The sequence below is a fragment of the Triturus cristatus genome, chromosome 2_2 (genome assembly GCF_964204655.1).
Source record: "Triturus cristatus chromosome 2_2, aTriCri1.1, whole genome shotgun sequence".
Taxonomy (NCBI): Eukaryota; Metazoa; Chordata; class Amphibia; order Caudata; family Salamandridae; genus Triturus; species Triturus cristatus.
In genome coordinates this window covers 390,466,962-390,480,186 of record NC_140582.1, presented here as the reverse complement: position 1 = coordinate 390,480,186, position 13,225 = coordinate 390,466,962, and positions in this window count along the sequence as shown.

Below are 13,225 nucleotides of genomic sequence, written 5' to 3'. Positions count from 1 at the left end.
ATACAGAGACCCACCAGTTCGAAGTCAAGCCCAGTCTCCGACGAGTCGAGTCGAGTCCAGTCCGGTTCAAGTTCAAGTTACCGAGGCCTTCTGTTTCCGAAGCTACCCGGTGAGTACCATTACTGGGGAGGCATTTCTGACGTGCACATAGGTTGTGCCGGTCAAGACGGGTTTGGGTACACAAATCCGGTCTGCACTGTTTTAGCAGTGTATCTGTACTGTTTAGCAGTATATCAAGTATTCCGAAGTATCTAGTTAGTGTCAAGAATTAAGCGTGGTGATTAGTTATGCAGACGATCATCATTGTTGTTTCAGTTAAAGGTTTAATGTTTTAATGTTTAATGTGTTAAACGTCCTGCATATTGTGGTATGAATGGTTGTTCATTATTGTGCTTTTGTATTTAGTGTGTTCAAGATTAAGTATCAGATCAGATTGTCAATATGCCGCTCTTTTCGAAATTAAGACAGATCACTACTAGAAAAGGGGTACTCGAAGAAGCCGTCCCTATTCCTCCTAGGGATACTCCAGGGCACTTCATGTATCACAAACATGGCTTAGACGCTATATTATTTCTTGATTTATGGGTAGACTACACCAAGGGATTACCAGAAAGTCAGAAATGGCCCGCAGCGGGAACCTGGGATGCAGAGTGCATCATGAAAGTCGAGGAAGAGTTATGGAAAAGGAAAGTCAGACAGTCACAGAAGGACGCCGTTTAGTTATGGCGTAAAGAATCTCATAGACGTACGGAAAAAGCACGTAGACAGGAAGAGAAGAGTAAAGAAAGTTCAAACAAAGATCGAGAAAATCTATTAATTGAGGAAGGTATCCGAGTGAAAACAGAACAAGTAGACAGACAAAGAAATGCCCTAAGGCTACTCCAGAGATACCGAAAGACTTGCCACCCCCATTATTCCCAATCAAGGTACATCCTAAGGGGCATCCTAGAACCGCAGAAGATGTTTTTCTTTCCTCATATTTAGATGACGCAGCTCCCGAGTATGCTAAATCCGCCCCACATAGACCGCATACCAGGGAGGTCCAACGCCAAGACCCTGCACCCGTATCCGTACAGCAACAAATCGAGTCACAAGTTCCGGCAAGCACATTTGTTTCTGCATCTGTTCCTACAGGTACTTCTATAGCTGTGTCCACACCTATAGTTGCTGTGTCACGTTCGACGAATCCTTTCACACCCGACGCCCCAGATGGGGCCACGGGAGGTGCTACCAATATTTTTTCTACGCCACCTAGAATAAATAAACTTACTTTTCAAGAGTCAGCGCATTCACGTACACCCAAATTCGTAAGTGCCGGTGCGCTTAAAGAACTTCTTATAGATTGTAGATATGACCCGGTGCCCGGTATAGAGGACGAAATGATCCTGGCATCATTGCGTATCAGACGAGCCGCAGTGTATTTAGCGAAGTTACCAGGAATGACTGCGCATCTAGATAAAATATACCATTTTGTCCAAACAGGGCGAGATCCAGAATGTATTAATAGAGCTATGGAATACCAGAAGGTAGAGATACAGGGGGAACTGTTACGTTTCCTCATAAACTGTGTGATCAGAAATGTAGACCGACCGGGGGTAGACCCGGAAGCAATGCAAATTCTTACAAGGTGGAGCCAGAATATATCAGAAGGGAGACACGATAAGCAAAACTGTATAATAGCCATGTGCCGAAAGATCCGTAAAGAAATAGAACGCCTACACGAAGAGAGATTAGAGGCAGACGAGTTCGAACAAAGCGAGGAAGAAGGGTTAGGACTGCCCGCAGGACAGTCGGACACCATAGCCTATGTAGGTAGAGGAAGATCTTGTAATAGGAATCAGACTAGATGTCATACTGACTCAATACGTCCGATATGTCCAGATAATGACAGGAATTTCCAAATACCTATAATTAATATAAGGTCTAACGAGCATTCGTTCCAAACCGCCGACAAACTACTCCGAGAACGAAGGGGTTATCATTTTCTCGATTCTATGGACGAACAAGATTTAGCCAGGGCAGCTGTCCATTGGGTGGACAGTCCCGGAAAATATAGTGATGATACAGTAGTACGCACATTTTTGAATCTCACCCCAGATGAACAGAGGTTAGCTGGGATTTATATGATTCAACAACTCATTATACTATATCGGAGTCAGCATTCGGACCCTGGTCCCTTACCTGACATATTGACTGAATTGCTTATGAATAAATGGAGAGGTCCAGGGACTAAATTAATTAAAGAAATTCTAGAGTCAAGAAAGCAGTATATTCTTTTTGTATGCTCAGAGCATGTCTCATTGCCTGTCAAGGAAAGAACCACGTATCACATGGATAGACAGAATCCCTTACGAGAAGTGCACCCAATAAAAGGCGAGGACAACGAGTTTAGGCGCGTATTTGTATATACGCCCATATCAAAAATAGAATTGTTGCAAATGAAGAAAGTGGTACCCAGTCATGACAAAGATCCAGCGGGTTTTCACCGAGAAATTAAAGACATGTTACTCATGGGAGAGTATACCTACCCCGACATTATGACAATATTAAAGGTGTTGATGCCTGCTGGCATTTATGAGAAACTCAAGGAAAAAGAGTGGGAGGTAGGGGACCAAAAGATAGAATGGTCAGCATTAGAAGCAGAAGAAAAGGCCCGAGGTCCAGGTTCGGGGCTTGGGGACAAAACTAAAGCACTACCAGGTCTACTAGTACAGGTACTGCCATGTTTATTAACTACGAAAAAGGAAGATTGGGGTACAATTTCAGCCTGTAAACAGAAGCAAGATGAAGACACTAGTGATTACTATGCCCGATTCGAGAAATGTTTTGGTATAAATAGTGGCATAAAAGCAAGTAGCGAATCATACCCGCATCTGTTTGTAACAAAATTAGTGGAAAATGCCCTGCCCCCAGTAAAGAATAGAGTATTAAAATTCGAGAGTACCTGGCAAGGTAACACTCCATCACAAATGTTACAAATGTTACAGTACCATCACAATAGAATTAGAGAGGAACAAGAACATGAACACAGACGCATGAAAGACACGAAAATGAAAATGCTAGTTTCCCAGACAGTTCCAGCTGAAGGACATAAAAAGGGTATGACACATTCCGATTCAGCAGGACCTGTAAAAGGGACATGCAATTATTGTAAAAAGCCAGGTCATTACGTACACGATTGTCCAGTTTTAAAACATAATATCGCCATAGGTAAAACACAAGAAAGATCACGGCCACTAAGACAAGATCAGAATGAACAAGGAGCTATGCAGCATGCCCAGGCCATGCCAGCCGCACAACAGCCAATACAGTTTGTGCCAGCTGCACCACCGTTGCCTGTTGCTGCCACACAGACAACAACACGACAAATGTATCAGACCGCACAGTATGAATATCCTGAGTATCAGCGTTACGCATGAACTAGCCTAGAGAGGGAAGTTGACTTACCCCTTATCGAGATTCCTGTAGACCAAGAAGGACCTTATGTACATAGTGAATTATTAGGTCAAGATAGAAAATTTTTACTCGATACAGGGGCAAGTCGAACAACTATAAAACGTAGTGAAGTTCCAGGGGCACCCCTCTCAGGCTCTCAGAATATTTCCCTTGGTTTTTCAGGAAAACCTATTGTTAATGAAGTATCACAGCCTCTTCCACTTACGATAGGACCTCTGACCCGAACTACAGATTTATTGCTTACTAAATCATGTCCAGAAAACTTGTTAGGAATAAAAACGTTGAAAGCCCTAGGAGCCATAATATGTTGTTCCCCGGAAGGAGTAAGGTTGTTTTTACGTGATTTTAAAGGTCACTATGTGTCTAGAGACATGGATCCCCGACTGCAGACTTTACCCACACATCTATGGGCACAAGGCCCCACTGATGTTGGTTGCATGAATATTACACCATATCGAGTCACACTAAAGGCAGGAGTGGTGCTACCACGAATACGACAATACAAGTTACCACCAGATGCTGTAGTGGCTTTACTACAAATCATTGACGAGCTTATTGCCCAAGGAGTAGTTGTAGAAACAGACTCCAATGTATGTAATTCACCGATAATTCCGATTCTTAAACGAACAGATCCCACAGCCCCGCCAGTATATCGATTGGTTATTGACCTGCGCGAGTTAAACAAATGCATTGTGCCACAATTTCCTGTGGTCCCAGATATCTCGTCATTATTGACAGCTATTGATTCCGAAGCAACATTTTTTACTGTAATTGATCTCAAGAATGCCTTTTTCAGCGTCCCAATAGATCCGGAAAGCCAATATTTGTTCGGATTTAGTTTAAATGGGCGTAGCTTTAAATTCTCCCGCGCACCTCAAGGATTTACAGAAAGCCCCAGCATCTATAGCCAAGCACTGAAACGAGAACTTGACAGTATCCACATGCCAGTTAACACTGCTCTGCTTCAATACGTCGATGATCTGCTGATCACCGCGAGAAGCGAACCGGAATGTGAAACAGCATCACTGACAGTTTTACAATTTGTAGCCGAAAAGGGGCACAAGGTGTCCCCTTCTAAGCTGCAATTCTGTGTCCAGCGAGTTGTTTATCTTGGACACTCGCTGTCCAAGGAGGGAAGGCAGCTTACACCCGACCGCATTCAGTTGATAGCTAACATGTCAATACCCAAGACACAAAAGGAGGTACGAGCTTTCATAGGCCTCACTTCATATTGTAGGCAGTGGATCCCTCAGTATGCATTTCTAGCAAAACCACTCATTCAGTTAACCACACAGGAGGCAGCCACACCGACTGTTCTCCCTTGGACTCAGGAACACACACAAGCTTTTGAAAGCCTAAAGAAAGCTTTATGTCAAGCACCTGTTTTAGCAACGCCATGTTACAGAAAACAGTTTACACTCTTTGTTACAGAACGCGAAGGTACTGCCTTGTCAGTACTCACACAGGAACAAGCAGGAGCACACAAACCATGTGCTTATTTTTCTAGTACATTAGATCCCGTAGCTCAGGCTTTACCTGCATGCCTAAAATCAGTGGCGGCAACAGCTTTAGCAATCAGACAAAGCGATGCCATAGTGTTAGGACATCCATTGACAGTTCAAGTACCACACGCAGTAGAGGTTCTTGTAAATAGAACGCAAACACAACACTTGACTATAGCGCGACTTACAGGGTACGAACTTACATTGTTTCAGCCACATATAGAAATCAGACGCTGTAACACATTGAATCCTGCCACACTTTTACCTGTAATCGGAACAGACCCACTAGCTCATGACTGTATTGAAGTTATTACAATAACGACAAAACCCAGACAAGACTTAACCGATGTCCCATTGTCAGATCCAGACCTGACATTGTATGTAGATGGTTCATGTATGAGAACAAGTACAGGAGAGTTAGTGGCTGCTTACGCAGTCACCACAGATACTGAAGTCATTGAAACTAATCGTATAAATACTTTGTCAGCTCAAGCCGCAGAGCTTATCGCTCTGACACAAGCCTGTATTCAAGCCACGAATAAAAAGGTCAACATATACACTGACTCACGTTATGCATTCGGAGTTGTACATGACTTCGGCGTGCTGTGGCGAGAGAGAGGTTATTTAACTTCCCACGGTGCCCACATTCAGCACGGACCCCTCATTCATGCCTTATTAGATGCAATACATCTACCCACTGCAATATCAATTATGAAATGTAAGGCTCATACGAAGGTTACTGATATCATTTCCCAAGGCAATGATCTAGCCGACAGAACAGCTAAACAGACTGCTCAAACTCAAACCCCCGACATGACAAAGACAATAGTCCCGACACCGACACATTGTATGACAGTTAAAGATCCTACTCTTGACGTAATTGACATACAGACACATGCTACACCAGACGAAATAAAGAAATGGACTGAATTAGGAGGGATCCAAACGGACCAAGGATGGATGATGAAGGAAAAGTCTGTATGGTTCCTTCCTGATTCAATGGTCCAAGTTATAATTAACACTATACATAGTCCAGCACATCTAGGAGAAAAAGCTATGCTAGACAGCATTCAACACATTTGGTTCAATAAACATTTACGAGCAGCAGCCAAACAAAAGGTCCGTACCTGTATGATCTGTTGTCAGTTCAACCCAGGAAAAAGCGTTCCCGTAGAACAGGGTGGATTTCATCCTCCTAATCATCCTTTTGAAGTACTCCAGATGGACTATATCCAGATGGAACGATGTCGAGGATTCAAATATGTTCTCGTAGTTGTCTGCGCTCTGTCCCGTTGGACAGAGGCATACCCGGTTTCAGATTACACTGCCCCGACTACTGCCAAACAGTTGGTTCGAGAATTCTTCCCACGATACGGTTTACCACGTGTTGTTCACTCAGATAACGGCCAGCCGTTCTCATCCGAATTAATGAAACACGTTTCACTTCTGTTAGGATATCAGTGGAAATTCCACTGTGTCCGACACCCCGAGGCAGCAGGTCTCGTAGAAAGACATAACCAGATACTGAAAATCAGAATGTCCAAAATATGCAGAGAGAAAGGTGTCGACTGGGTAGTAGCGTTACCAGTTGCACTCTTTTACATGAGAATGGTAGCACACTCTCGAACAGGGCTATCCCCGTATGAGGTGATCTTCGGCAGACCACCGAATATGTGGGGGACGCCTGTACCACGCAAAATAACTGATGTTGACTGTAATATGCTGACAGATTACTTGGCTTCCTTGATGTCTGCACTACAATCTTGTCGTTCACAGGTAGCTGCAGCCTTTCCCGACAACACTGAGGTGAAACCCCATGACGTTGTCCCGGGTGATCTTGTCTTTGTGAGGAATTTCGACCGAAAGACTCAGCTGGAGCCCAGGTGGAAATCACCCAAGTTGGTCCTGCTGACCACAAGAACAGCCGTGAAGATCGAGGGCCGCAAGGGCTGGATTCATTCAAGCCATATCAAGAAATTTCATGGACTATCCTCGGATATAGACATTGTGCCCTGCACTCCCTCACAGACTGATTCAAAACTTCCTTTGGTTGAAAAGACTGAAACCGAACTCTATAAAGTAAAGCTTAGGCCCAACAAGTCGAGCAATTTGATTGTTTAAGTCCTCTCCAAGGTGAAGCGGTTGAATTGTCTCTGACATGTATCCCTTGGACCTGAGTAGAGAAAATACCCGGAAAATGTTGAAACGACAGGCGTATTGTAAATCACTGCGTAGCCACTGCATAGTGACATTATTAATTCTGTTTTTATTGAGTCTTTTAATAATTATTACAAGTATGTTGTTGCACATATATTACCCTATTTCTAGACATGTTTATAATGTTGCTGCTGAACATTCTTTTAGTGACTTACCTCCGCATGAATTGTCTTATAGACTTGCGCTGCGCAATAACACTTTCATTAGTATGTTACATCATTCCCATCAGACTAGTAATGCCACTAATTGTTGGGTGTGTGGCCGACTCCCTCCCTATCAGAATTATGAAGGAGTCCTGCCTTTCTTTCCACATCCATTTACACATAATGGCTCCTGTGGAGCATGGTTCAGTTTAATCAATTCTATAGACTCAGACACAGCAGTTTACCAAGATCATTGGGTATGGGGAAACCTGAACCTAGTTTTACTCAAGGTTTGCTACCCTGACAAGGAGGGTCGCCCCAAAAGAACAGGAACTGATCTAGAAAATGAAGTATATGGATTAGGTAATTTTACACCTAATCTCATGATTCTAAATGTCGTATCCGAAATTGAACTAGTCTTACCCACCATGTCAGTATTCCCAGCGAAAGGTGAATTGTGTGTAAGAAAGGTTGGTTCCATACATATGGGCCATAGTAAATGCACTATTATAGTAGAATTCAGTGATCAAGGCAAATCTTCATTTAGAGCTTCTCGCCACTCCTACTTTATATGTGGTCAGACTGCATATATGCGTTTACCTCTAGATTGGGATGGTACCTGCTACATTGCATTCCTTTTGCCACCTGTTTTCCTAGCTCCTCCTGATTATTACAGAAATATTCATTTAGTACACAACAGAGAGCGGAGAGATCTCCCCATTGTCGATTACACTGAGACGGCATGGGACAAGTATGTAGATTTTAATAAAGGTATCTTTCCCTATATAGGTACTGTTACTAATAGTAAGCTGATACGCAGATTAACTAGAACCCTTGAAGCAGTAGTGAATGAGACTATTTCCGCCTTAGGCAATTTAACGGAAGAGCAGTCTGCTATGCGGATTGTTGTGCTTCAAAATCGTCTTGTCCTTGATGTCATCCTGGCTGATAGGGGCGGAGCTTGTAGGGTCATCGGATCAAGCTGCTGCGTATTCATACCAGAAAATTCGCCATCTGTATATAAAGCCATCACTCGCCTTCATAAGATTGTAAACCAGATACACCAGAACCCAGGCACTTGGACTTGGTCCAGTTGGTTTTGGAATGTGGTATCAGCCTGGGGATGGAGAGTTTTATCCTTCCTAGGTATTGGCCTTCTCATACTATTCAGTTGCTGTCTATGTCTACAATGTGGACCAGCGATTTGTGGTCTGTGTGCCACATCGTGTATTCCACCACCAAGACTTCATTCGTCACGAAAGAAGAAAGAAGAACAAATGGTGCTATATGAACAGATCAATGGATTGATGAAGATTGATATCTCTTGAAGGGCAAGTAGGGGACAAGGAGGGAATGTGGAAATATGGATTTTTCTGGTCAGTTATGTCCCCTATCTTGGACCCCAACGGTTCCATGTGCATGTCACAAGTACATGTATGTTTCCTCCAGTTCCAGTTATGAAGACGCAAATACATGTGCGTCCACCGTCAACATGTCCTCTGTCAGATCCGCCATGAATAGGCCGGATATTCCATTCCCAAATATGAAAGGCCACCGGCTTTATATGGTTCACTTATGCCATTTTACAGTCCAGGCAAGTAGGCCCTGATTCTGTCATCAAAACTCCTCTTGCCTTCTGCCTCTGAAAGCTCCAGTCTGAGCCTGCATCTGTGACCATGAACTTTGTCTCATTCTCTGCGCGGCTCACGAAGCCTGACATCAGCCTATTCTCTGCCAAGAACTGTATTTCACCTTCGAATTATCTGCTTCCCCCTCAGCCGATGCATTCCTGCCTAGTAGTTTAAGTAAACATTCTTCCAGTTACCAAGCAAAAGGCCCGGCTTCTCGGTCCTCATGCAAGTAATTCATAGCCCTGTTACCATGGAATATTCCTACCCCCTCGCATTCAGTGTAGACACTTAGACGCTTGTACACGCACGCACAGTTAGTATAGAATAGATTCTGTCCGAGAGTCCTTCTTTTGTGGATAACATAGTTCTTTAAACATAGGATGTTAGATATGATTTGGGATTAGGTTGACTTGACCCCCCAGACTTTTCGTCTCCACATGTAGAGCTAATGTCAAGTCCCCTTCACCCCCTAGTTACACGTCAATTACACGTCATACTGCTGCGCGCGCATCTAGGCCAAGTATTATCTTATAGATCCACCTATATATGACATCATAACCAATTATGTTCCTTTTTACTCATTATTACACCCATTTTCGGTTACGCAGGTAAAACGTCAATTTCCTTATCAATTGTTACGCCTACTGTATTCGCTTCATTGTAATGTATGTACTATAAAAGTTACTTCTCGTCAATAAAGTATGTACTTCACTTCCTGAACCCCCGTGGTGATGGAACTTGGAGCATCCGATTATAATCGATCACTGGAATAAAGCCCATTCCGAACCTCTAATATCACGGATTCTGCCTCTCATTTTACTGAGCTATTTTATAACGTTTCTGTATCAAATTCAGTCCAGGTAAAGGAATTTTTATTTACCACAGTGTGTGTGTCTGTTTGTGTGCGCACAAATACTTTACACATTGCCTATTTAGTTTAGCCTGACTGCTCTGTGCCAAGCACACAGGGTGAGCACATTTAAACTTTTAGTGTGTAGTACACTTACTCTGACTAGGATTGTGGTTCATGCTTGGACGGGGGTAGACATTTGCCAACTAGAAACCCAATTTCTAACATTAATGTTGCATTTATAACAATATTGCTGAGCACATGTTGACCCTGGACTTGAATGATCTTCAATAATCATAGGTGCTATCATCTGCCTGAACTTAGATTGGTAAGTCAATGTTGACTAGGGGCTCAAAAGCAAGAGTGTGTGTTTCTTTGCTACTGTTGATAATACCAGCACCAGAGACTTTTGAAATATTAAATCCCTCATAAGGAGTGGGAGTTGGACCTTCACAGCAAGGTTAGCCTTGTAAGTTTGTGAATGCCCAAACCATGTACGTTTCTACTGCCCTTTAATAAAATATGACTCTTTCTTCCCCTGAAAATGGTTGGAATGCTACTCCAGCTAAGGGCAGGAGTAACTTTCCTTTCTAGGTTGAGAAGAGAAACAGCTCACAGTGGTTTTCTCCACAGTAAGAACTGTTTTCTCGTGGAGATAAAAAAAGAAAGAACATGTTTTTGCACATTTGTTTGCTCTTACCTCAGTGTAAAATGTACAGCTGACAGGTTTAATGATACATCTGGAAGCCTCTCCCTGATGTTGTTTTCCCTAGCAGTCTGGAAACCTGTTGTTTGTCAGCCAGCCACTGGACAGTCAATTACACACCACACTTCTAAACCTAACATTTCATTTTATATACCAAAAGATTTTAGCCAACTGCCAGGTCAAGCACTCGTATATTTCCAATGATTCAGGAGAAATGGCATTATTGAGTATGATGCTCTGCTTGGCATTGGTGGCTGTGAGGACAATTCAGCTGCTGAATTGCAAGAATCTTTTAAAGCACTTGGGTGCATATTTAGTAATTTTTCACGCAACGCAGGGCCGCAAACAAAGTTGCTGCGCAGCATTACGTGAAAGGAAGAGAGAAGAAATGCTCCATACATAGAAAGATATGGACCATTTCTGCTCTCTCCTTACTCTGGTGAACTGCCTGCTACCTAGCACTAATGCATGCACCATAAGTGTTACGGCCAGGGTTGTTTTTGTGATGGAAGGGATAGCTTCCTACAGAAAACCAATCCTTAGAGACATAATCCTACATAGAAAGAGGAAGTAACAAGGAGACATATAGCTATTTCTCATCATTAAGGTTCTGTGGGGAAGCCATAACATTATGATGTATTGCCAGGTTTACTGTATTTAGCAAATCTGGAACTGCGCCAAAATCCATGGGTGAATGCATGGGAATGCCCATGCATCCATCAATGGAATGCCTTCCAGCTTAAAATGTAATGTAATGCAGCACAGGTCGCTCTGTTGCTTTACCTTTAGATATAGGCCATGCAAGGCAGATACATTGCCCCTTGTGTGACTTTGTAAATATTACTGAAGCCTTTGCATTGTCCTTGAGTAGCCTGTAGTACGACGAATGGACAGCACAAAGGTTTTATAAATTTGGGCTTTTGTAATGATTTACACCCTCCTTGGGGTTTTCTCCACTTTAATTATTCTTAGTTGGGAAGTGTAATGTTTGCATAACGCCAAGTACACATGCATTATATCTCCTGATGGATTTTCTGGGCTTTTGATATATCGTGGTTATTTAAGGTATGAAACTTCAAATTTCATTTTGAAAATGCCAATCTTGTCATGTATTGGTGGGGTGAGTTTGGTTATCTTGTTTGCTGTCTATGTGTATGATCACTCGGGGAATAGTGCACTTTGTTGTTTCGATGTATACACATTTACGCCATCTTTTTTTATTGTAGGTTAAATGCATCATCATGAAACGTGGCTGGAAAACATTTATTGTACACAGGGTAACGAGGTGCGTAAATTTGCAATAACTGAACACAGTCCATTCTTGCTATGAAATGCACAGTATAATCTGTGCTCCTTTTAAAAGCAAGTTTCATGCCCTGTATTCGCACACAGCAAAGTGGGAATACAGCACTGTATCCCCTCAGAGCTGCCTCCTTGTTGCTGTGATTTATTGAGGGTTGTATTGTAAGTAGACATGTTCTGTCCCTATAGCCGCATTGTACGTACCAATTGGTTCTCTCGGCCTCCACTGGGAGTCAATTCTTGAATATCTCCATGCACGCAATATTCTGAATTCGGTCTCCTAGGTCCACCTCTAGTGTTTTGTGTAAAGTATTCCAATAACGAGGTTATCTGTTAAATCATTATCCCTTCAGGTGTGGCAGATCTTTGTTCCTGACAGCTCCTTTCTCCCTGTCAGCTTCAGTTCTGTATGCTGCCCAGGCTTTCAATCAGCTGTATCAAGCTCTCTAAAATATGCATCCACTTTATCAGCTCATGCAAATATATCAGAACTGGCCCACGACAAAAGTGTTGCAGTAAATGGTTCTTAGGGATTGTTATCACAGTTTTCCACGCCGTCTACTGTTGTCCGTGGCTTGATTTCCTGGTGTTTAGTAATTAAACCTTTTTTTGGTATCTGTGTGACTGCATTAGTCCATGTCAGTAACATATCGGATGTTATTTTTTTCGGACTTGCATATAAATCTGTAGGTGCTGGGTGAGAATGCTTCTGCATTCAGCATTCATGGCTCCTTGTGTTGCCTCCTGTTGTCCTGTTAGTCAATGTACTTGGGTGACAACTGGAGACTGTCTACATTCTGTATATTCAAAGCGTTATTGATTAGTTAATAACAACCGGTACAATGAAATAAAATCAGCTAAAAGATAGTTAAAATATTCGAAGTGCAATGCCCAATGAACCAATATGCGGTTACAGTAGGCAGTCAATGCTTCGCTAAGGCAGTTGGAGGGGTAAAAGTAGCTAACCAGTACGAGAATCCGGGTCATGTGGTAGGACCCGGCCTGACTTGCAGGTCTCCTTCAGTAGTTTTTTGAGTTTTGTTTTTTTACATATTTATGTAGCGCGAAGTTGACCCGAAGGTATTGGAGCGCTTTACATGATCACTAGTTACGTTACACAAGGACACATTGATTTTTTGGTAGGCACGGGGAGATTAAGTGATTTGCCCAGAATCACAGGGTGCTGAGCCGACGTCGAGGCTTGAACCTGGTTCACCAGCTCCAAAGTCGGCAGCTCTAGCTCTAAGTTGTTGATTGAGTGCTTCTTTCCAGGCGGCATATGGTACGTCCCCAAATTGGACTGTTGCTTCATCAATCTGGAAGCTTGCAATAGTACTCATTACCTGGTTGAATGAAGGATTACTTGGAGCTTCAAATGTGAATTTCAGATGGCCCTTTAATGAATTCAATGTGGCTGT